Consider the following 16,311-nt stretch of genomic DNA (forward strand, 5'->3'; position numbering starts at 1 on the left):
GAAGAAGCAATGAATTTTTAAAGCCATCAAAAATTATATGGTTTTTGTGAGCAGTTTTATGGGGGTTTTTATTTGTCCTGTGCAAAATATGGTTCACAGTATCAAAACAGTATACATGTAGAATTGACTAGACAAGGAGATCTCTTCTGTATATTTTCAGTAGCAGTAGCAGAGGCAGCAAAACCCAGTATCAAATTTGATGGACAGGCAAGAAAATATGCGGCTGTCTAGGGCAGGCACCCTCAGCAACAGAAAAGCATAGCTGCAGAAAACATTGAATTGGCAGGACAAGTATGACTATCAATAGCAGCAATGGCAGTGGCTGTAGCCACAAAAGCAGCAGCGGAAGCTGCTGCACAGTATGGAATATAAAGGGACAAGCAAAGGGATGTCGGCCTGTGTAAGGCTAGCACTGGAAGTGCAGGCAAGAGCAGAAACACAGTATAGATACAACATTATGTACATGCAGGAGATTATGGCGGGGAGGCTTGTGGCCGCAGAGCAGTGTAGAAAGTAATGGACAGACAGGCAGATATTATGGATGATCTAATCATTATCATCACCGTTGGGTGAACGAAAGTCGCGTTGGATTACTGTCTGATTCATCGTGTCAAATGTAAGGTTTTCTGCACTTGTCAAGGACAATTTGGGGAAATCACAGGCTGGACAACACAATATGCCAATATACAACTGGGTCAGTTCTCCTACTGGTCCAAGCTACGGATGCCGTTGTCCATAGGGTCAGGGCTCAGGGTATTTGCTGGAGAAAGGACACAGTGCCTGGACAATTGAACATAGTTGTTCAGGCAGTAGATCTCTATTTCCTGATATGCAAAAATTATCTGGTCAATTATGTCATATACTAGATGGAGGCCTGATGCTATCACATTGGGAGGGCGGTAATGTCATGATGGGGCAGGCATGCGGCGCTATTGTTGCCTAATGGCATCCTGTGATAATCTAATTACTTTTGCATCATATGTTCATGTGCTTGACGCCTACGGTTATATGCATTGTGTTTGTCCCAGCGATGCTGTTGCTCTTCAAGAGTCTCATTTGTCCTTTGTTTTCGACTAGTGCCTTTGCTGCTTTCCTTTCATTGTCATTGGTGTATTTTTTTTATGAGGAGCCATGTTGGCATTGATATTTGCTTTTTAAAGGAGTTTTCCCAAGAACAAAAGTTCATTTTAAAAATTGTGTGTGTCTCACCGTGTAGCAAACATACCACAGCTCCTGGGCAGGGGAGGAAGCAAAAGACAATACTGACATTACTGCAGGAGATCGCAGAGGATACATTTTGTGAGGTAAAATATTTTTTAAAAACAATCAGTGAAATATTTTACCTCACAAAATGAATCCACTGTGATCCCCTGCTGTAATGTCAGTATTGTTGTCACGGAGTTACCGTGATAGAGTAGTACCAGAAGACCACAGCATCTTATGGCTCCTGCTCCACCGCTGAGAAGAAGCACTTCTCCAGTATATTGAATGTGTTTGTTTTCTTTCAGCAGGACAGGGGTTAATTGGCCATGTGGTAATACCTGCATTCAGCTGTGCTTGCTTAGCCACTCCCCTCTCTTTTAAAAGCTAGGCCTTCAGGCCAGATCCTTATCTGAGATAGCACTTGCTATATAGACATGGGGTAGTGAAGAGTTGGTGTCTGGAGAGCTGAAGGGGTTTATTGTGGGACAGTTGTTTGGTTTGTATGCTTGGAAATTCCTCATCCTTACCTGCATTATTTTCTTCCCCCTTCCTTCACACCCTGGTGAATACCTCTGTTATTTGAGAGAGTATATTATGTGTGAGTGGAGTTTTCTTTTACCCTTGTCTTGGTTCCCTTGTTTGTCGGGTTGGTGTACTGCGGTACACGATAGCACCTCTCTTCCCCGGGTGGGGAAGGGGACAGATGCAGTGCTGCAGTTAGGAGACAGGGCAAGCGCGGAGGCCCTGGCATCCTCACCATCTGAGGTATCCCAGGAAACAGGGTGAGTTAGGGCGCCCCCTAGTGCTAGGGCCAGGAAAGGTGCCCCTGGTCCCAGTTTACTCGCTAGTCCAATTGTGACAATTGTCTTTTGCTTCCTTCCCCACCCAGGAGATGTGGAATGCTCCATCCACAATCAGACACACTCACCTCTGTGTCTAAACATACCAGAGCTCCTGGGCAGGGGAGGAAGCAAAATACAATACTGACATTACAGCAGAAGATCGCAGAGGATACACATTGTAAGGTAAAATATTTTTTAAAAACAGTCATTGAAATATTTTACCTCACGAAATGAATCCACTGTGATCCACTGCTGTAATGTCAGTATTAACTTTTGCTTCCTTCCCTGCCCAGGAGATGTGGTATGCTTGGTACACAGAGACAGTCAATTTTTAAAATTAACTTTCGTTCATGGGAAAACCCCATTAATGTGACCGACTTCCTCTGCCTGTAGATACGTCGTGCATCTGCCGCCGGGATCAGCCAAATGATTCACTGCACCTGCACGTAATACATGCAGGCACAGTAAATCAGACCGCCGCCATCTTTGTGCAGACAGATAGCAGCAGTCACGTTAAAACTGCGCATGCACTCCTTCTGTACAAAGATGGAGGCAGTCAGTGAATCATTCGGCTGATTGTTGTGATTTTCCCAATGGCAGGGAAATCAAAATAACAACGGACTAGCTCTCGGGTGATGGGAACTAAAGTGACCGTGACCTGAACCTGACACGACACTGGAAGTAGCCGGGGAGTGTTTCCTACGATGCCCTAGACACCACGCGCCAGCCGGAGATCTAACTACCCCTATCAGAGGAATATACAGGCCTGCCTTACCTCCAGAGATGAACCCCAAAAGGAGATAGCAGCCCCCCACAGATATTGACGGTGAGTCAAGAGGAAAAGACATACGTAGGATGAACAGCAGATTTAGCACAGTGAGGTCCGCTTACTAGATAGCAGAAGTACAGGAAAGAGTCACTTCACGGTCAACTTCAAAACACTACTCAAAAACACCATCCTGAAATTACTTTAAAACTCCAGTGACAACTCGTGCCACTGGAGTGGCAATTCCAGTCCACGAGAGCTTCCAGCTACAGAGAGTCACATTGCAAATAGCTGGACAAAAATAGAATAAACTAGAAACAAAATTCAACTTAGCTGAACAGGATCTTGAGGCAGGAGAATGCAACAGAATGCTACTGATACATTGTTGGCCGGAATCAGACCAGCAGCCAAGCAGCCTTAAATAGGAAACTCCCCTAATGGGTGTCAACAGGTGATCAAGGATAGAAGAAGGCAAATAAGTGGCACTACCATAAAACACCACCGGGGGAGCCCACAAACAGAATTCACAACAGTACCCCCCCCTTAAGGAGGGGGCACCGAACCCTCACCAGAACCACCAGGGCGATCTGGATGAGCACTATGAAATGCACGAACCAAATCAGGAGCATGAACATCAGATGCTGTCACCCAAGAATTATCCTCCTGACCATAGCCTTTCCACTTAACCAGATACTGAAGTTTCCGTCTGGAAACACGGGAGTCCAAGATCTTTTCCACCACATACTCCAACTCACCCTCAACCAGCACAGGAGCAGGAGGATCAGCAGACGGAACAACCGGCACCTCATACCTCCGCAACAATGACCGATGAAAAACATTATGAATAGTAAAAGATGCTGGGAGGTCCAAACGAAAGGACACAGGATTGAGAACCTCCAGAATCCTATAAGGGCCGATAAACCGAGACTTAAACTTAGGAGACGAGACCTTCATAGGAACAAATCGAGAAGACAACCAAACCAGGTCCCCAACACAAAGACGAGGACCGACACGCCGATGACGATTAGTGAACTGTTGAGTCTTCTCCTGGGACAACTTCAGATTGTCCACAACCTGTCCCCAAATCTGATGCATTCTATCAACCACAGCATCTACTCCAGGACAATCCGAAGACTCCAATTGACCGGACGAAAAGCGAGGGTGAAACCCTGAATTACAAAAAAATGGAGAAACCAAAGTGGCAGAACTGGCCCGATTGTTAAGGGCAAACTCTGCCAATGGCAAAAAATCAAGCCAATCGTCCTGATCAGCGGACACAAAACACCTCAAGTAAGTCTCCAAGGTCTGATTAGTACGCTCAGTCTGGCCATTAGTCTGAGGATGGAATGCAGACGAAAAAGACAAGTCGATGCCCATCCTGGCACAGAACGCCCGCCAAAATCTAGACACAAACTGAGTACCCCTGTCAGACACTATATTCTCAGGAATACCATGCAAACGCACAACATTCTGAAAAAATAGAGGGACCAGCTCAGAGGAGGAGGGCAATTTGGGCAAAGGTACCAAGTGAACCATCTTGGAAAAACGGTCACACACCACCCAGATGACGGACATCCTACGAGAAACAGGAAGGTCAGAAATAAAGTCCATAGAGATGTGCGTCCAAGGCCTCTTAGGAATAGGCAAGGGCAACAACAACCCGCTGGCCCGGGAACAGCAGAGCTTAGCCCGAGCACAAACATCACAAGACTGCACAAAAATACGTACATCTCGAGACAAGGAAGGCCACCAGAAGGACCTAGACACCAGATCCCTGGTGCCAAAAATTCCAGGATGACCTGCCAACGCGGAAGAGTGAACCTCCGAAATAACTCTACTGGTCCAGTCATCAGGGACAAACAATCTACCAGGCGGACAGCGATCAGGCCTATCCACCTGAAACTCCTGCAAAGAGCGCCGCAGGTCTGGGGAGACAGCTGACAATATCACCCCATCCTTCAGGATGCCAGTAGGTTCAGAATCACCAGGCGAGTCAGACTCAAAACTCCTAGAGAGGGCATCCGCCCTCACATTCTTAGACCCAGGCAGATATGAAACCACAAAGTTAAATCGAGAGAAAAACAACGACCAGCGCGCCTGTCTAGGATTCAGACACCTGGCTGACTCAAGATAAATTAGATTTTTGTGGTCAGTCAAGACCACCACCTGGTGTCTAGCACCCTCAAGCCAATGACGCCACTCCTCAAATGCCCACTTCATGGCCAAGAGCTCCCGATTTCCAACATCATAATTTCGCTCAGCGGGCGAAAACTTTCGAGAGAAAAACGTACATGGTCTCATCACTGAGCAGTCAGGACCTTTCTGCGACAAAACTGCACCTGCTCCGATCTCGGAAGCATCTACTTCAACCTGGAACGGGAGCGAAACATCAGGCTGGCGCAACACAGGAGCAGAAGAAAAGCGGCGCTTAAGCTCCCGAAAGGCCTCCACAGCCGCAGAGGACCAATTAGCAACATCAGCACCCTTCTTGGTCAAATCAGTCAAAGGTTTAGCAATGGCAGAAAAACCCGCTATGAATCGGCGATAGAAATTAGCAAATCCCAAGAATTTCTGAAGACTCTTTAGAGAAGTAGGTTGTACCCAATCACAAATAGCCTGAACCTTAACAGGGTCCATCTCCATAGATGAAGGGGAAAAAATATATCCCAAAAAGGAAATTCTCTGAACCCCAAAAATACACTTTGAGCCCTTCACAAATAGAGAATTAGCTCGTAAAACCTGAAAAACTCTCCTGACCTGTTGAACATGAGATTCCCAGTCCTCCGAAAAAATCAAAATATCATCCAAATACACAATCATAAATTTATCCAGATATTCACGGAAAATATCGTGCATAAAGGACTGAAAAACGGAAGGGGCATTCGCGAGACCGAAAGGCATTACCAAATACTCAAAATGGCCTTCAGGCGTATTAAATGCGGTCTTCCACTCATCCCCCTGCTTAATCCGCACCAAATTATACGCACCACGTAGATCGATCTTAGTGAACCACTTCGCCCCCTTTATGCGAGCAAAAAGATCAGTCAGTAAAGGTAACGGATACTGGTATTTAACTGTAATCTTATTCAGAAGTCGATAGTCGATACAAGGTCTCAATGAACCATCCTTTTTACCCACAAAGAAAAACCCTGCCCCCAGTGGAGACAAAGAGGGGCGAATATGACCCTTTTCCAAAGATTCTCTGATATACTCCCGCATAGCAGTATGTTCAGGTACAGACAAATTAAACAAGCGACCCTTAGGAAATTTACTACCGGGAATCAACTCAATAGCGCAGTCACACTCTCTGTGAGGAGGGAGAGAATCAGTTTTAGGCTCCTGAAAGACATCATAAAAATCTGACAGAAATGCTGGGATCTCAGAGGGAGTAGATGAAGAAATGGGAACCAAAGGTGCATCCCCATGAATCCCCTGACATCCCCAGCTCAGCACAGACATTGATCTCCAGTCCAAGACTGGATTATGAATTTGTAACCATGGTAATCCAAGTACTAATACGTCATGTAGATTATATAACACAAGGAAACGAATAATCTCCTGATGGTCTGGGGACAGATGCATAGTCACTTGTGTCCAATATTGTGGTTTATTGCTAGCCAAAGGTGTAGAATCAATACCCTTTAAGGGAATAGAAACCTCCAGAGGCTCTAAATCAAACCCACAACGCTTGGCAAAGGACCAATCCATGAGACTCAGAGCAGCGCCAGAATCCACATAAGCATCCACAGTAACAGATGATAAGGTACAAATCAATGTCACGGACAAAAGAAATTTAGACTGCAAGGTACCCATAGAAAAAGATTTATCAACCTTTTTATCAACCTTCTTTATGCGTTTAGAGCATGCTGATATAACATGAGCTGGATCTCCACAATAGAAGCACAACCCATTTTTGCGCCTGTAATTCTGTCGTTCGCCTCTAGACAATACACTATCGCATTGCATATGCTCTGGTGCCTTTTCAGAGGTCACCGCCAAATGATGCACAGGTTTTTGCTCAGAAGATACCGCCATATGGTGCACAGGTTTTTGCTCAGAAGATACCGCCATATGGTGCACAGGTTTTTGCTCAAAAGATACCGCCATATGGTGCACAGATCTTTGCTCAGAAGATACCGCCATATGGTGCACAGATTTGCGCTCCCGTAAACGCCGATCAATCTGGATAGCCAATTTCATGGCATCATTCAGACCTGTAGGCACAGGGAACCCCACCATGACATCCTTCACGGCATCAGAGAGACCTTCTCTGAAATTAGCTGCTAGAGCGCACTCATTCCATTTAGTAAGCACCGACCATTTACGAAATTTTTGGCAGTATATCTCAGCTTCATCTTGCCCTTGAGAAAGAGCTATCAAGGCTTTCTCAGCCAAAATCTCTAAATTAGGTTCTTCATAAAGCAACCCCAAAGCCAGAAAAAACGCATCTACATTTAATAACGCAGGATCCCCTGGCGACAATGCAAATGCCCAACTTTGTGGGTCACCCCGCAATAGAGAAATAACAATTTTAACCTGTTGCGCAGGATCACCAGCAGAGTGAGATTTCAGAGACAAAAACAATTTACAATTCTCTCTGAAATTCAAAAAACGGGATCTGTCTCCGGTAAAAAATTCAGGCATAGGGATCTTAGGTTCAGACATTGGAGCACGTATAACAAAATCTTGTAAGTTCTGGACCTTTGTAGCCAGGTTATTCAGACCTGCAGCCAAACTCTGTGGATCCATGATTCAAACAGGTGTAACCAAAGCCATTCAGAGATTAAGAGGAGAGGAAAAAAAAAAAGGCTGAAGACTGCAGTTTAAGCAAGGAGTACAAATAAGCACTAAGGTGCACTTTCCAAACACAGAAGGAAAAAAACCTTTTCATATCCTTTCCTGCTTTAGTGCATAGTTTTAACACATGTGGGCCGGCCAAACTGTTGTGATTTTCCCAATGGCAGGGAAATCAAAATAACAACGGACTAGCTCTCGGGTGATGGGAACTAAAGTGACCGTGACCTGAACCTGACACGACACTGGAAGTAGCCGGGGAGTGTTTCCTACGATGCCCTAGACACCACGCGCCAGCCGGAGATCTAACTACCCCTATCAGAGGAATATACAGGCCTGCCTTACCTCCAGAGATGAACCCCAAAAGGAGATAGCAGCCCCCCACAGATATTGACGGTGAGTCAAGAGGAAAAGACATACGTAGGATGAACAGCAGATTTAGCACAGTGAGGTCCGCTTACTAGATAGCAGAAGTACAGGAAAGAGTCACTTCACGGTCAACTTCAAAACACTACTCAAAAACACCATCCTGAAATTACTTTAAAACTCCAGTGACAACTCGTGCCACTGGAGTGGCAATTCCAGTCCACGAGAGCTTCCAGCTACAGAGAGTCACATTGCAAATAGCTGGACAAAAATAGAATAAACTAGAAACAAAATTCAACTTAGCTGAACAGGATCTTGAGGCAGGAGAATGCAACAGAATGCTACTGATACATTGTTGGCCGGAATCAGACCAGCAGCCAAGCAGCCTTAAATAGGAAACTCCCCTAATGGGTGTCAACAGGTGATCAAGGATAGAAGAAGGCAAATAAGTGGCACTACCATAAAACACCACCGGGGGAGCCCACAAACAGAATTCACAACAGCTGATCCCAGCAGCGGCGTGTTCGCAACGGTGTGCCGCTGGTGGTACCATGCAAGAGGCTGCGTGAGTGTGTGTGAGTGTGTGTGTGTGTGTGTGTGTGTGTGAGTGAGTGTGTGAGTGTGTGTGTGGTGCTTATAGAGTGTGTGTGTAGTGAGACTGTGTTCCACTGGTGGTACCGCTCATTAGATTGGTACCAGCAGCAGTTTCCATATTGAGACACCCATCACTTGGGTGTCAAAATATGGTGGTCGGTGAACTTACTCCGCTTGGAATGCTGTGATACGGTGACATCTGGACAGAACAGGAAATGAAAACATTACAAGGCAGTAATATAAATAGATACTATAATCACTGTTCTCTATGACTCCCATTCAGAAGCAAGTGAGCATGAGTTACTTTATGCCAAGAGTTCGCATAACTGTTTTTCAAAGGGGTTTATGATCCATGTAGACCTGGACATTTGTTTATCTGATCACTACATTTATTGTGCCCTGCTGTCTCAATTGAGTTAGATTGATTGGTAACGAGAGGGGGGAAGACCAAAAAAAAAAAAAAAAAAAAGTGAGATCTAAGAGCTGGCCACCTATAAATGTAGATATAGCTTGGGGAAGCATTCATGCAGGGGGCATTCGTGCACTATTATTCGTGTACATTTTTTTTCAAAGTACTTTTTTTTCTAAGTATTCAGCAGTTATAACATGGCAGTTAGACAGGGCAGGAGACAGGTAAGACAATCAAAATCTATTCCCTATTCAGTTGGCACACAGCAAATACTCACCATATGTATTTGTATAATCTATATCATGGCTGCTGCTTTCACACACAATCACCGCCCTTGCATCAACTCTTTACACTCCATCCATATTGGCCCCTCTGTCCTTGCCTCTCCTATGTATAGCACTCATGCTCTGTTCACATTGCTTAACAGTACAGATCCATTCAGTCCCACCATCCAACACAAGAGACGCTCTCACAAATCACTTAACCATCTGCTCACTCTTTCTATCCTCCTTCTCCTAGTTGCTGGAGACATCTCTCCGAACCCCGGCCCCCCATGTTATAGCCAGTCAAACCTCCCAACTGCTACACCCAGAAACCCCTCTAACCTTATTAATATTCCATGCATGCCTTCTGTCTCTTTCAATTGTGCTCTTTGGAATTCTCGCTCTGTGTGTAATAAACTCTCCTTCATTCATGACTTCTTCCTTTCTAACTCTCTTAATCTCCTGGCTCTTACTGAAACCTGGATCCAGCAGTCAGACACCACCGCTGCTGCTGCTCTCTCATTTGGTGGACTACACTTTTCTCATACCCCAAGATCAGACAACAGAGCAGGTGGAGGCGTTGGTCTGCTCCTTTCACCCAAATGTACCTTCCAAGTTATCCCCCAAGTACCCTCACTTGTATTCCCTTCCTTTGAGGTCCATGCTGTCAGATTCTACGTCCCCTTCTCCATGCGAGTGGCGGTGGTGTATCGTCCTCCCGGCCCCTCTCACCAGTTCCTGGATCATTTTGCCACCTGGCTTCCACACTTTCTCTCTTATGACACCCCCACCCTCATCATGGGTGATTTCAATATCCCAATTGCTTCTCCCCTCTCCCCATCTGCTTCTCACCTTTTATCTCTAACCTCCTCTTTCGGCCTCTCGCAGCATACTAACTCTCCAACACATGATGATGGAAACTCCCTTGATTTGGTCTTCTCCCGGCTTTGCTCACTGGATGATTTCACAAACTCCCCTCTCCCGCTCTCTGACCACAACCTTCTTTCATTCTCTATCAAGAACTGCCATCCCGCTCAGGTCATCCCCACTTTCCACACTTATAGAAACATACAGGCCATTAACACCCAGAAACTTATGAAGAACTTGCAGTCTTCATTGGCCCCAATCTCCTCCATCTCTTGTCCTGATTCTGCTCTGAAGCATTACAATGAAACCCTGCAAAGTGCCCTGGAAGAAGCTGCACCTCCTATACATAGAACAACTCGGCACAGACGGCGACAACCGTGGCACACGCTGCAAACACGTTTCCTGCAGCGGTGCTCCAGGTGCGCCGAACGTCTGTGGAGAAAATCTAATCTGCCCGAAGATTTCATTCATTATAAGTTCATGTTAAAAACATACAACTCTGCCCTTCACCTCTCCAAACAAACCTATTTCAACACCCTCATCACCTCGCTGTCCAATAACCCTAAACGTCTCTTTGACACTTTCCGGTCCCTACTCAACCCAAGAGAGCAGGCCCCAACCACAGATCTCCACGCTGACGATCTGGCCAATTACTTCAAAGAAAAAATTGACCACATTCGACAGGAAATCATTTCCCAATCTCTTCATACCAAGCACTGTCCTCCCTCCCCCACTGCATCTAGTTCACTCTCTGACTTTGAACCAGTTACAGAAGAAGAAGTAAGCAGGCTCCTTGCATCTTCTCGCCCGACCACTTGCACCAGCGACCCCATTCCGTCGCATCTCCTCCAGTCCCTTTCCCCGGCTGTCACCTCTCACCTAACAAAAATATTCAACCTTTCCCTCACTTCCGGTATTTTTCCCTCCTCATTTAAGCATGCCATCATACATCCACTACTTAAAAAGCCCTCCCTCGATCAAAATTGTGCCGCTAATTATAGACCTGTCTCTAATCTTCCCTTCATCTCTAAACTCCTGGAACGCCTGGTCCACTCCCGTCTTACCCGCTATCTCTCAGATAATTCTCTTCTCGACCCTCTTCAATCTGGTTTCCGCTCTTTACACTCTACTGAAACTGCCCTCACTAAAGTCTCTAATGACCTACTAACAGCTAAATCTAATGGTCACTATTCCATGCTAATTCTCTTGGATCTCTCCGCAGCATTCGACACTGTGGATCATCAGCTCCTCCTCACTATGCTCCGCTCCATCGGCCTCAAGGACACCGTTCTCTCTTGGTTCTCCTCCTATCTCTCTGGCCGATCCTTCACTGTTTGTTTTGCTGGTTCCTCCTCCTCTCACCTTCCCCTTACTGTTGGGGTTCCTCAAGGATCAGTCCTAGGCCCCCTCCTCTTCTCTTTGTATACTGCCCCTATTGGACAAACAATCAGTAGATTTGGTTTCCAGTACCATCTCTATGCTGACGACACCCAATTATATACCTCTTCTCCTGTTATCACGCCGACCTTTTTAGAAAACACCAGTGATTGTCTTACCACTGTCTCTAACATCATGTCCTCCCTCTATCTGAAACTGAACCTGTCAAAAACTGAACTCCTCGTGTTCTCTCCCTCTACAAACCTACCTTTGCCCGACATTGCCATCTCTGTGTGCGGTTCCACCATTACTCCAAAGCAACATGCCCGCTGCCTTGGAGTCATCCTTGATTCCGAGCTTTCATTCACCCCCCACATCCGATCACTGGCTCGCTCTTCTTATCTGCATCTCAAAAACATTTCCAGAATTCGCCCTTTTCTTACTTTCGACTCTGCAAAAACTCTTACTGTCTCACTTATTCATTCTCGTCTGGACTATTGTAACTCTCTACTAATTGGCCTACCTTTTACCAGACTCTCCCCGCTCCAATCTGTCCTGAATGCTGCTGCCAGGATCATATTCCTCGCCAACCGTTACACCGATGCCTCTACCTTGTGCCAGTCATTACACTGGCTACCCATCCAATCCAGAATCCAGTACAAAACTACTACCCTCATCCACAAAGCACTCCATGGCTCAGCACCACCCTACATCTCCTCTCTGGTCTCAGTCTACCAACCTACCCGTGCCCTCCGCTCTGCTAATGACCTCAGGTTAGCATCCTCAATAATCAGAACCTCCCACTCCCGTCTCCAAGACTTTACACGTGCGGCGCCGATTCTTTGGAATGCACTACCTAGGTTAATACAATTAATCCCCAATCCCCACAGTTTTAAGCGTGCCCTAAAAACTCATTTGTTCAGATTGGCCTACCGCCTCAACGCATTAACCTAATTATCCCTGTGTGGCCTATTAATAAAAAAACAACAACATAATCACGTTCCTCCATCATGTTCTCATACACTTTATGCAGTTAATAGCCTCTGTGTCTGTACTGCTACACACTTAGGCTGTTAACTGGTTCATGCAGCTTTACATGAACACCCGAGCCTTACACTATGGCTGGTCCAAATAACTAAAGCAATTGTTACCATCCACCTCTCGTGTCTCCCCTTTTCCTCATAGATTGTAAGCTTGCGAGCAGGGCCCTCATTCCTACTGGTATCTGTTTTGAACTGTGATTTCTGTTATGCTGTAATGTCTATTGTCTGTATAAGTCCCCTCTATAAGTTGTAAAGCGCTGCGGAATATGTTGGCGCTATATAAATAAAATTATTATTATTATTATTATTATTACTTTGCCAAAATGCAGTGTATGTGCAATATTCTGGGAATTGTTGCACACTGCAATGCCCAGTTGTAATTGATAGAGAGCCACATAGCTTGAGATTTGCTGCTTGACGCAGAGGCACAACCTTCTCGCTTTATGGCTCCTGTCCCCATGCACATTAAAAACAAAGAAATAAGTCAGTCACAAGTTTGTATACATGCTACATATAGAAGCATGTTCACACTGTGGCCCTTTAAAAGGCAAAAATCAGCAGGACCGCTACCCCAGCCTTTGTGCAAGGAGGAACAGGAGGAGCACTGCCAGAGCCCTGCAAAATGACCTCCAGCAGGCCACAAATGTGCATGTGTCAGCACAAACGGTTAGAAACCGACTCCATGAAGATGGTCTGAGTGTCCGACGTCCACTTATTTATGGGGGTTGTGCTCACAGCCCAGCACAGTGCAGGACACTTGACATTTGCCACAGAACACCAGGATTGGCAAATTTGCTACTGGTGCCCTATGCTATTCACAGATGAAAGCAGGTTTACACTGAGCACATGTGACAGAAGTCACAGAGTCTGGAGACTCCATGGAGAGCAACCTGCTGCCTGCAACATCCTTCAGCATAACCGGTTTGGCAGTGGGTCAGTAATGATGTGGGGTGTCATTTCTTTGGAAGGCCGCACAGCCCTCCATTTGGCTCACCAGAGGTAGCCATTAGATGCCGAGATGAGATCCTCAGACCCTTTGTGAGACCATATGCTGGTGCGGTTGGCCCTGGATTCCTCCTAATGCAGGACAATACCAGACCTCATGTGGCTGGAGTGTCAGCAGTTCCTGCAAGATGAAGGCATTGAAGCTATGGACTGGCCCGCCCATTCCCCAGACCTGAATCCGATTGAACACAGCTGGGACATCATGTCTCACACCATCCACCGTCACGATGCACCACAGACTGTCCAGGAGTTGGCAGATGCTTTAGTCCAGGTCTGAGAAGAGATCCCTCAGGAGACCATCCACTGCCTCATCATGACTATGCCAGGACATTGTAGGGAGGCCGTGCAGGAACATGGAGGCCACACACACTACTGAGCATCATTCCATTGTTTTGAGGCATTTCCACTGAAGTTGGATCAGCCTGTAATTTGATTTTCCACTTTGTTTTTGAGTATCATTTCAAATCCAGACCTCCATGGGATATTAATTTTGATTTACATTGTTCATTTTTATGTTTTTATGTTCTCAAAGCATTCAACTGGAATATTTCATTCAGTGATATCTAGGATGTGTTATTTGAGTGTTCCTTTTATTTTTTGGAGCAGTGTATATTGCAGTGCACTTTTGAGTTAAAAAACAAGTTCATGGAATTGCCCATATACTCCACTATGTGAGAACAGGAATTGCACACCCATTTCTTTGAGAAACAACATTGGCTGGGTATCTTCCAGTGAGGCTGAGTGCAGACATTGTCAAGGACAATTTGGGGAAATTACCTGCTGGACAAGATAATATGCCCATATAAAACTGGGCCAGTTTTTACACTGGTCCAAGCTACTGTCGCAGTTATCCATAGGGTCAGGGATCAGGGTATCTGCTGGAGAAAGGACACAGTGCTTGGACTATTGAACCTAGTTATTCAGACAGTAAATCTGTTTGCTGATATGCAACAATTATCTGGTCCATTAAGTCATGTATACTGTAGTCATTGCTCTCTATAACTCCCATTCCAAAGCCAGAAAAAATTGTCTTTTCTTATTTTTTTTAAGAAAGGTCTAACATGGCTATCCGACAGTTGATCATCACTATCAGTGGTGATTTCATCATCAATTTAACCATTTCACTTTCCATGTCTGTGCTTGGGGTAACTCAATGTCCCCTTCTACTTCCACTTGCTACTGCTCCTTCTCCTCCTCTATGCTATGCTGCAAGAAAAAATGTCCCTGAATATCTCCAATTGAGGAAGGGTGGCTAAGAACATGACAAATTGCTAAATCCCTTGTTACCTCCTTGAGTTTTTCCAATATAAGTATGGAGAGTATGATATTGTTGATGCCACAGTTGATCCCAATAACAACTTTTCATATGCTCTTCGGAGGGCCAAATTATGGAAACATACATCCCTAATCAGCTGCTAATGTTGGATTTCAATTTAACTCAAGCTCCATTCTGTCTTCTGCATGATGTAATCAAACTGCTAGACTCACTTGGTGAGCTGGATTAATGAAGCTGCAGGCCAGGCTGGACACATGCTACAAGTACGTATGTTGAATTGCAAAGCAGGACATACCAGAAGTCACAGAACCAGGAGGTCAGAACAGAATGGATGCAATGGCCAGTTACACTCCTAGCCCAAGCTATCATTTTCTTTGAGGTTAAATAATTTGTGCAATCAAGTTTAGAACATGCACTAACCTGTCAGGATGACTAAAGGTACCGTCACATTAAGCGACGCTGCAGCGATAGCGACAGCGATGCCGATCGCTGCAGCGTCGCTGTTTGGTCGCTGGAGAGCTGTCACACAGACCGCTCTCCAGCGACCAACGATGCCGAGGTCCCCGGGTAACCAGGGTAAGCATCGGGTTGCTAAGCGCACGGCCGCGCTTAGTAACCCGATGTTTACCCTGGTTACCAGCGTAAAAGTTAAAAAAACAAACAGCACATACTCACCAGCGCGTCCCCCAGCCTCTGCTTCCTGACACTGACTGAGCTCCGGCCCTAACAGCACAGCGGTGACGTCACCGCTGTGCTTTCACTTTCAGTTTAGGGCCGGCGCTCAGTCAGTGTCAGGAAGCAGAGGCTGGGGGACGCGCTGGTGAGTATGTGCTGTTTGTTTTTTTAACTTTTACGCTGGTAACCAGGGTAAACATCGGGTTACTAAGCGCGGCCCTGCGCTTAGTAACCCGATGTTTACCCTGGTTACCAGTGTAAAATATCGCTGGTATCCTTGCTTTTGCTGTCAAACACGGCGATACACGGCGACCTAGCGACCAAATAAAGTGCAGACCTTCTAGCAGCGACCAGCAATTTCACAGCGGGATCCAGATCGCTGCTGCGTGTCAAATACAGCGATATCGCTATCCAGGTCGCTGCAACGTCGCGGATCGCTGGCGATATCGCCTAGTGTGATGGTACCTTAACTTTGCCAAAACGTTGTGTACGTTTTACAATGTTCTGGGAACTGTTGAACACTGCAATGCCCAGTTGTAATTGATAGAGAGTTACACAGCTTGAGATTTGCTGCTTGATGCAGAGGAGCAACACTCCCGCTATATGACTCTTGGCACCCATGCCCATAAAAACCAAAGAAATACATCGTCCATAAGTTTGTATACATGTAAAATATAGAAGCATGTTCACACTGTGGCCATTTAACAGACATAACTTAAGATAGAAATCTTAGTTTTTGACCATGCACATAAGCTGTAAAGCAGTTTGGCAGTGCTTAGTGATTAGCACAAAAAGATTAGAGGGTTGATAGTGGACCCAGTGGGCCATAAA

The 16,311-nt window shown here is 45.7% G+C and overlaps 1 protein-coding gene across 4 annotated transcripts in view; it reads right to left on the reverse strand.

The window, feature by feature from the left end:
• The window catches only part of LOC143788761 (bifunctional heparan sulfate N-deacetylase/N-sulfotransferase 3-like), a 1,150,054-nt gene that overhangs the window by 532,889 nt on the left and 600,854 nt on the right, over positions 1-16,311 (reverse strand). The gene's annotated exons all lie outside the window — the stretch shown is intronic.

This window comes from Ranitomeya variabilis, chromosome 1 (genome assembly GCF_051348905.1).
Source record: "Ranitomeya variabilis isolate aRanVar5 chromosome 1, aRanVar5.hap1, whole genome shotgun sequence".
Lineage (NCBI taxonomy): Eukaryota > Metazoa > Chordata > Amphibia > Anura > Dendrobatidae > Ranitomeya > Ranitomeya variabilis.